This window comes from Anser anser (assembly GCF_964211835.1).
Source record: "Anser anser genome assembly, chromosome: 22".
Taxonomy (NCBI): Eukaryota; Metazoa; Chordata; class Aves; order Anseriformes; family Anatidae; genus Anser; species Anser anser.
In genome coordinates, this window is record NC_139743.1 from 1 (window position 1) to 10,134 (window position 10,134).

Sequence of the window (10,134 nt, forward strand, 5' to 3'; positions counted from 1 at the left end):
AGAGTGCACTGGCACCACTGGGGATGCAGCACAGTGAGTCCAGAGAGTGCACTGGCACCACTGGGGATGGACTGCAGTGAGTCCAGAGAGTGCACTGGCACCACTGGGGATGCACTGCAGTGAGTGCAGAGAGTGCACTGGCACCACTGGGGATGCACTGCAGAGACTCCAGAGAGTGCACTGGCACCACTGGGGATGCAGTGCAGTGAGTCCAGAGAGTGCACTGGCACCACTGGGGATGCAGTGCAGTGAGTCCAGAGAGTGCACTGGCACCACTGGGGATGCACTGCTGTGAGACCAGAGAGTGCACTGGCACCACTGGGGATGCAGTGCTGTGAGTCCAGAGAGTGCACTGTCAGCACTGGGGATGCAGTGCAGTGAGTCCACAGAGTGCACTGGCACCACTGGGGATGCAATGCAGTGAGTCCAGAGAGTGCACTGGCACCACTGGGGATGCAGCGCAATGACTACATAGAGTGCACTGGCACCACTGGGGATGCAGTGCAGTGAGTCCAGAGAGTGCACTGGCACCACTGGGGATGCAGTGCAGTGAGTCCAGAGAGTGCACTGGCACCACGGGGGATGCAGTGCAGTGAGTCCAGAGAGTGCACTGGCACCACTGGGGATGCAGTGCAGTGAGTCCACAGAGTGCACTGGCACCACTGGGGATGCAGTGCAGTGAGTCCAGAGAGTGCACTGGCACCACTGGGGATGCAGCGCAATGACTACAGAGAGTGCACTGGCACCACTGGGGATGCAGTGCTGTGAGTCCAGAGAGTGCACTGGCACCACTGGGGATGCAGTGCAGTGAGTCCAGAGAGTGCACTGGCACCACTGGGGATGCACTGCAGTGAGTCCAGAGAGTGCACTGGCACCACTGGGGATGCAGTGCAGTGAGTCCAGAGAGTGCACTGGCACCACTGGGGATGCAGTGCAGTGAGTCCAGAGAGTGCACTGGCACCACTGGGGATGCAGTACAGTGACTCCAGTGAGTGCACTGGCACCACTGGGGATGGACTGCAGTGAGTCCAGAGAGTGCACTGGCACCACTGGGGATGCACTGCATTGAGTGCAGAGAGTACACTGGCACCATTGGGGATGTACTGCAGTGAGTCCAGAGAGTGCAATGGCACCACTGGGGATGCAGTGCTGTGAGTCCAGAGAGTGCACTGGCACCACTGGGGATGCAGTACAGTGAGTCCACAGAGTGCACTGGCACCACTGGGGATGCACTGCAGAGACTCCAGAGAGTGCACTGGCACCACTGGGGATGCAGTGCAGTGAGTCCAGAGAGTGCACTGGCACCACTGGGGATGCAGTGCAGTGACTCCAGAGAGTGCACTGGCACCACTGGGGATGCACTGCTGTGATACCAGAGAGTGCACTGGCACCACTGGGGATGCAGTGTTGTGAGTCCAGAGAGTGCACTGGCACCACTGGGGATGCAGTGCAGTGAGTCCACAGAGTGCACTGGCACCACTGGGGATGCAATGCAGTGAGTCCAGAGAGTGCACTGGCACCACTGGGGATGCAGCGCAATGACTACATAGAGTGAACTGGCACCACTGGGGATGCAGTGCAGTGAGTCCAGAGAGTGCACTGGCACCACTGGGGATGCACTGCAGTGAGTCCAGAGAGTGCACTGGCACCACGGGGGATGCACTGCAGTGAGTCCAGAGAGTGCACTGGCACCACTGGGGATGCACCGCAGTGACTCTAGAGAGTGCACTGGCACCACTGGGGATGCAGTGCAGTGAGTCCAGAGAGTGCACTGGCACCACTGGGGATGCACTGCAGTGAGTCCAGAGACTGCATTGGCACCACTGGTGATGCAGTGCAGTGAGTCCAGAGAGTGCACTGTCACCACTGGGGATGCAGTGCAGTGAGTCCAGAGAGAGCACTGGCACCACTGGGGATGCAGTGCAGTGAGTCCAGAGAGTGCACTGGCACCACTCTGGATGCAGTGCGGTGAGTCCAGAGAGTGCACTGGCACCACTGTGGATGCAGTACAGTGAGTCCACAGAGTGCACTGGCACCACTGGGGATGCAGTGCAGTGACTCCAGAGAGTGCACTGGCACCACTGGTGATGCAGTGCAGTGAGTCCAGAGAGTGCACTGGCAGCACTGAGGATGCACTGCAGTGAGTCCAGAGAGTGCACTGGCACCACTGGGGATGCAGTGCAGTGAGTCCAGAGAGTGCACTGGATCAATTGGGGATGCAGTTCAGTTAGTCCAGAGAGTGCACTGGCACCACTGGGGATGCACTGCAGTGAGTCCAGAGAGTGCACTGGCACCACTGGGGATGCAGTACAGTGACTCCAGAGAGTGAACTGGCACCACTGGGGATGCACTGCAGTGAGTCCAGAGAGTGCACTGGCACCACTGGGGATGCAGTACAGTGAGTCCACAGAGTGCACTGGCACCACTGGGGATGCACTGCAGAGACTGCAGAGAGTGCACTGGCACCACTGGGGATGCAGTGCAGTGAGTCCACAGAGTGCACTGGCACCACTGGGGATGCAGTGCAGTGAGTCCAGAGAGTGCACAGGCACCTTGGGGATGCAGTGCAGTGAGTCCAGAGAGTGCACTGGCACCACTGGGGATGCACTGCAGTGAGTCCATAGAGTGCACTGGCACCACTGGGGATGCACTGCAGTGAGTCCAGAGAGTGCACTGGCACCACTGGTGATGCAGTGCGGTGAGTCCAGAGAGTGCACTGGCACCACTGTGGATGCAGTACAGTGAGTCCACAGAGTGCACTGGCACCACTGGGGATGCACTGCAGTGACTCCAGAGAGTGCACTGGCACCACTGGGGATGCAGTGCAGTGAGTCCAGAGAGTGCACTGGCACCACTGGGGATGCAGTACAGTGACTACAGAGAGTGAACTGGCACCACTGGGGATGCACTGCAGTGAGTCCAGAGAGTGCACTGGCACCACTGGGGATGCACTGCAGTGAGTGCAGAGAGTACACTGGCACCATTGGGGATATACTGCGATGAGTCCAGAGAGTGCACTGGCACCACTGGGGATGCAGTGCAGTGAGTCCAGAGAGTGCACTGGCCCCACTGGGGATGTAGTGCAGTGAGTCCAGAGAGTGCACTGGCACCAATGGGAATGCAGTGCAGTGAGTCCAGAGAGTGCACTGGCACCACTGGGGATGCACTGCATTGAGTCCAGAGAGTGCAGTGGCACCATTGGGGATGCAGTGCACTGAGTCCAGAGAGTGCACTGTCAGCAGTGGGGATGCAGTGCAGTGAGTCCAGAGCGTGCACTGGCACCACTGGGGATGCAGTGCAGTGAGTGCAGAGAGTGCACTGGCACCACTGGGGATGCACTGCATTGAGTCCAGAGAGTGCACTGGCACCACTGGGGATGCACTGCAGTGACTCCAGAGAGTGAACTGGCACCACTGGGGATGCACTGCAGTGAGTCCAGAGAGTGCACTGGCACCACTGGGGATGCACTGCAGTGAGTCCAGAGAGTGCAATGGCACCACAAGGGATGCACTGCAGTGAGTCCAGAGAGTGCACTGGCACCACTGGGGATGCAGTGCCGTGAGTCCAGAGAGTGCACTGGCACCAACTGGAGCTGCACTGCTGTGAGTCCAGAGATTGCACTGGCACCACTGGGGTTGCAGTGCAGTGAGTCCAGAGACTTCACAGGCACCACTTGGGATGCAGTGCAGTGAGTCCAGAGAGTTCACTGGCACCACTGGGGATGCAGTTCAGTGAGTCCAGAGAGTGAACTGGCACCACTGGGGATGCAGTGCAGTGAGTCCAGAGAGTGCACTGGCACCATCGGGGATGCAGTTCAGTGAGTCCAGAGAGTGAACTGGCACCACTGGGGATGCAGTGCAGTGAGTCCAGAGAGTGCACTGGCACCATCGGGGATTCACTGCAGTGAGTCTAGAGAGTGCACTGGCACCACTGGGGATGCAGTGCAGTGAGTCCAGAGAGTGCACTGGCACCACTGGGGATGCAGTACAGTGAGTCCAGAGAGTGCACTGGCACCACTGGGGATGCAGTGCAGTGAGTCCAGAGAGTGCACTGGCAACACTGGGGATGCACTGCAGTGAGTCCAGAGAGTGTACTGGCACCAGTGGGGAAGCACTGCAGTGAGTCCAGAGAGTGCACTGGCACCACTGGGGATGCACTGCAGTGAGTCCAGAGATTGCACTGGCACAACTGGGGATGCAGTGCAGTGAGTCCAGAGAGTGTACTGGCACCACTGGTGATGCACTGCAGTGAGTCCAGAGAGTGCACTGTCACCACTGGGGATGCAGTGCAGTGAGTCCAAAGAGTGCACTGGCACCACTGGGATGCAGTGCAGTGAGTCCAGAGAGTGCACTGGCACCACTGGGGATGCAGTGCAGTGAGTCCAGAGAGTGCACTGGCACCACTGGGGATGCAGTGCAGTGACTCCAGAGAGTGCACTGGCACCACTGGGGATGCAGTGCAGTGACTCCAGAGAGTGCACTGGCACCACTGGGGATGCACTGCAGTGAGTCCAGAGAGTGTACTGGCACCACTGGGAATGCATTGCAGTGAGTCCAGAGAGTGCACTGGCACCACTGGGGATGCAATGCAGTGAGTCCAGAGAGTGCACTGGCAACACTGGGGATGCAGTGCAGTGAGTCCAGAGAGTGCAGTGGCACCAATGGGGATGCACCCCGGTGAGTCCAGAGAGTGCACTGGCACCAGTGGGGAAGCACTGCAGTGAGTCCAGAGAGTGCACTGGCACCACTGGGGATGCAGTGCAGTGACTCCAGAGATTGCACTGGCACAACTGGGGATGCAGTGCAGTGAGTCCAGAGAGTGCACTGGCACCACTGGGGATGCACTGCAGTGAGTCCAGAGAGTGCACTGTCACCACTGGGGTGCACTGCAGTGAGTCCAAAGAGTGCACTGGCACCACTTGGATGCAGTGCAGTGAGTCCAGAGAGTGCACTGGCACCACTGGGGATGCAGTGCAGTGACTCCAGAGAGTGCACTGGCACCACAGGTGATGCAGTGCAGTGAGTCCAGAGACTGCACTGGCACCACTGGGGTTTTAGTGTAGTGAGTCCAGAGAGTGCACTGGCACCAATGGGGATGCAGTGCTGTGAGTCCAGAGAGTTCTCTGGCACCACTGGGGATGCAGTTTAGTGAGTCCAGAGAGTGCACCGGCTCCAATGGGGATACACTGCAGTGAGTCCAGAGAGTGCACTGGCACCACTGGGGATGCAGTGCAGTGAGTCCAGAGAGTGCACTGGCACCACTGGGGATGCAGTGCAGTGAGTCCAGAGAGTGCACTGGCACCACTGGGGATGTACTGCAGTGAGTCCAGAGACTACACTGGCACCACTGGGGATGCACTGCAGTGAGTCCAGAGAGTGCACTGGCTCCACTTGGGATGCTGTGCAGTGAGTCCAGAGAGTGCACTGGCACCACTGGGGATGCAGTGCAGTGAGTCCAGAGAGTGCAATGGCACCACTGGGGATGCAGTGCAGTGAGTCCAGAGAGTGCACTGGCACCTTGGGGATGCACTGCAGTGACTCCAGAGAGTGCACTGGCACCACTGGGGATGCAGTGCAGTGAGTCCAGAGAGTGCACTGGCACCACTGGGGATGCACGGCAGTGAGTCCAGAGAGTGCACTGGCAACACTGGGGATGCAGTGCAGTGAGTCGAAAGAGTGCACTGGCACCACTGGGGATGCACTGCAGTGAGTCCAGAGAGTGCACTGGCACCACTGGGGATGCAGTGCAGTGAGTCCAGAGAGTGCACTGGCACCAGTGGGGATGCACTGCAGTGAGTCCAGAGAGTGCACTGGCACCACTGGGGATGCACTGCAGTGAGTCCAGAGAGTGCACTGGCACCACTGGGGATGCACTGCAGTGAGTCCAGAGAGTGCACTGGCACCACTGGTGATGCAGTGCAGTGAGTCCAGAGAGTGCACTGGCACCAGTGGGGATGCACTGCAGTGAGTCCAGAGAGTGCACTGGCAGCACTGGGGATGCAATGCAGTGAGTCCAGAGAGTACAATGGAACCACTGGGGATGCAGTGCAGTGAGTCCAGAGAGTGCACTGGCACCACTGGGGATGCAGTGCACTGAGTCCAGAGAGTGCACTCGTACCACTGGTGATGCAGTGCAGTGAGTCCAGAGAGTGCACTGGCACCACTGTAGATGCACTGCAGTGAGTCCAGAGAGTGCACTGGCACCACTGGGGATGCAGTGCAGTGAGACCAGAGATTGCAGTGGCACCACTGGGGATGGAGTGCAGTGAGTCCAGAGAGTGCACTGGTATGATTGGGTATGCAGTGCAGTGAGTCCAGAGAGTGCACTGGCACCACTGGGGATGCAATGCAGTGAGACCAGAGAGTGCACTGGCACCCTGGGGATGCAGTGCAGTGAGTCCAGAGAGTGCACTGGCCCCACTGGGGATGCAGTGCAGTGAGTCCATAGAGTGCACTGGCACCACTGGGGATGCAGTGCAGTGAGTTCAGAGAGTGCACTGGCACCACTGGGGATGCACCCCGGCAAGTCCAGAGAGTGCACTGGCACCACTGGGGATGCACCCCGGCAATTCCAGAGAGTGCACTGGCACCACAGGGGATGCAGTGCAGTGAGTCCAGAGAGTGCACTGGCACCACTGGGGATGCACCCCGGCAAGACCAGAGAGTGCACTGTCACCACTGGGGATGCAGTGCAGTGAGTCTAGAGAGTGCACTGGCACCACTGGGGATGCAGTGCAGTGAGTCCAGAGGGTGCACTGGTACCACTGGGAATGCCCCCCGGTGAGTCCAGAGAGTGCACTAGCACCACTGGAGATGCACTGCAGTGAGTCCAGAGAGTGCACTGGCACCATTGGGGATGCAGTGCAATGAGTCCAGAGAGTGCTCTGGGAACACTGGGGATGCAGTGCAGTGAGACCAGAGATTGCAGTGGCACCACTGGGGATGGAGTGCAGTGAGTCCAGAGAGTGCACTGGTACGATTCGGGATGCAGTGCAGTGAGTCCAGAGAGTGCACTGGCACCACTGGGGATGCAATGCAGTGAGTTCAGAGAGTGCACTGGCACTACTGGGATGCAGTGCAGTGACTCAAGAGAGTGCACTGGCAGCACTGTTGATGCAGTGCAGTGAGTCCAGAGAGTGCACTGGCACCCTGGGGATGCAGTGCAGTGAGTCCAGAGAGTGCACTGGCACCACTGGGGATGCAGGTGGTGCATGTGCAGTCTCTGGACTCACTGCACTGCATCCCCAGTGGTGCCAGTGGCTCTCTGGACTCACTGCACTGCATCACCAGTGGTGACAGTGCACTCTCTGGACTCACTGCACTGCATCCCCAGTGGTGCCAGTGCACTCTCTGGAGTCACTGCACTGCATCAACAGTGGTGCCAGTGCACTCTCTGGACTCACTGCACTGCATCCCCAGTGGTGCCAGTGCACTCTCTGGACTCACTGCAGTGCATCCCCAGTGGTTACATTGCACTCTCTGGACTCATTGCATTGAATCCCCTGTGGTGCCAGTGCACTCTCTGGACTCACTGCACTGCATCCCCAGTGGTGCCAGTGCACTCTCTGGACCCACTGCAGTGCTTCCCCACTGGTGCCAGTGCACTCTCTGGACTCACTGCAGTGCATCCCCAGTGGTGCCAGTGCACTCTCTGTAGTCACTGCGCTGCATCCCCATTGGTGACAGTACAATCTCTGGACTCACTGCATTGTATCCCCTGTGGTGCCAGTGCACTCTGTGGACTCACTGCACTGCATCCCAGTGGTGCCAGTGCACTCTCTGGACTCACTGCACTGCATCCCCAGTGGTGCCAGTGCACTCTCTGGACTCACTGCAGTGCATTCCCAGTGGTGCCAGTGCACTCTCTGGACTCCTTGCAGTGAATTCCCGGTGGTGCCAGTGCACTCTCTGGACTCACTGCACTGCATCCCCAGTGGTGCCAGTGCACTCTCTGGACTCACTGCACTGCATCCCAGTGGTGCCAGTGCACTCTTTGGACTCACTGCACTGCATCCCCAGTGGTGCCAGTGCACTCTCTGGAGTCACTGCACTGCATCAACAGTGGTGCCAGTGCACTCTCTGGACTCACTGCACTGCATCCCCTGTGGTGCCAGTGCACTCTCTGGACTCACTGCAGTGCATCCCCAGTGGTGCCAGTGCACTCTCTGGACCCACTGCAGTGCTTCCCCACTGGTGCCAGTGCACTCTCTGGACTCACTGCACTGCATCCCCAGTGGTGCCAGTGCACTCTCTGGACTCACTGCACTGCATCCCCAGTGGTGCCAGTGCACTCTCTGGACTTACAGCATTGCATCCCCATTGGTGCCAGTGCACTCTCTGGACTCACTGCGCTGCATCGCCAGTGGTGCCAGTGCACTCTCTGGACTCACTGCAGTGCATCCCCAGTGGTGCCAGTGCACTCTCTGTAGTCACTGCGCTGCATCCCCATTGGTGACAGTACAATCTCTGGACTCACTGCATTGTATCCCCTGTGGTGCCAGTGCACTCTGTGGACTCACTGCACTGCATCCCAGTGGTGCCAGTGCACTCTCTGGACTCACTGCACTGCATCCCCAGTGGTGCCAGTGCACTCTCTGGACTCACTGCAGTGCATTCCCAGTGGTGCCAGTGCACTCTCTGGACTCCTTGCAGTGAATTCCCGGTGGTGCCAGTGCACTCTCTGGACTCACTGCACTGCATCCCCAGTGGTGCCAGTGCACTCTCTGGACTCACTGCACTGCATCCCAAGTGGTGCCAGTGCACTCTCTGGACTCACTGCAGTGCATCCCCAGTTGTGCCAGTGCAGTCTCTGGACTCACTGCAGTGCATCCCCAGTGGTGCCAGTGCACTCTCTGGACTCACTGCAGTGCATCCCCAGTGGTGCTAGTGCACTCTCTGGACTCACTGCAGTGCTTCCCCACTGGTGCCAGTGCACTCTCTCGCACTGCACTGCATCCACAGTGGTGCCAGTGGACTCTCTGGACTCACTGCAGTGAATCCCCGGTGGTGCCAGTGCAGTCTCTGGACTCACTGCACTGCATCCCCAGTGGTGCCAGTTCACTCTCTGGACTCACTGCACTGCATCCCCAGTGGTGCCAGTGCACTCTCTGGACTCACTGCACTGCATCCCAAGTGGTGCCTGCGAAGTCTCTGGACTCAGTGCAGTGCATCCCCAGTGGTGCCAGTGTAGTCTCTGGACTCACTGCACTGCAACCCCAGTGGTGCCAGTGCAATCTCAGGCCTCACAGCAGTGCAGCTCCAGTTGGTGCCAGTGCACTCTCTGGACTCACTGCAGTGCATCCCCAGTGGTGCCAGTGCACTCTCTGGACTCACTGCACTGCATCCACAGTGGGGCCAGTGTAGTCTCTGGACTCAAAGCAGTGCATCCCCAGTGGTGCCAGTGCAATTCCTGGACTCACTGCAGTGCAGCTCAGTGGAGCCAGTGCACTCTCTGGACTCACTGCACTGCATTCCCAGTGGTGCCAGAGCACTCTCTGGACACACTGCAGTGTATCCCCATTGGAGCCGGTGCACTCTCTGGACTCACTAAACTGCATCCCCATTTGTGCCAGAGAACTCTCTGGACTCACGGCAGTGCATCCCAGGTGGTGCCAGTGCACTGTTTTGACTCACTGCAGTTTATCCCCAGTGGTGCAAGGGCACTCTCTGGACTCACGGCACGGCATCCCCAGTGGTGCCAGTGCACTCTCTGGACTCACTGCACTGCATCCCCAGTGGTGCCAGTGCACTCTCTGGACTCACTGCAGTGCATCGCCAGTGGTGCCAGTGCACTCTCTGGACTCACTGCACTGCATCCCCAGTGGTGCCAGTGCACTTTTTGGAGTCACTGCAGTGCATCCCCTGTTGTGCTAGTGCACTCTCTGCACTCACTGCATTGCATCCGCAGTGGTGCCAGTGCACTCTCTGGACTCACAGCACTGCATCCCCAGTGGAGCCAGTGCACTCTCTGGACTCACTGCAGTGCATCTCCAGTGGTGCCACTGCACTCTCTGGACTCACTGCACTGCATCCCCAGTGGTGCCAGTGCACTCTCTGGACTCACTGCAGTGCAACCCCAGTGGTGCCAGTGCACTCTCTGGACTCACTGCACTGCATCCCCAGTGGTGCCAGTGCA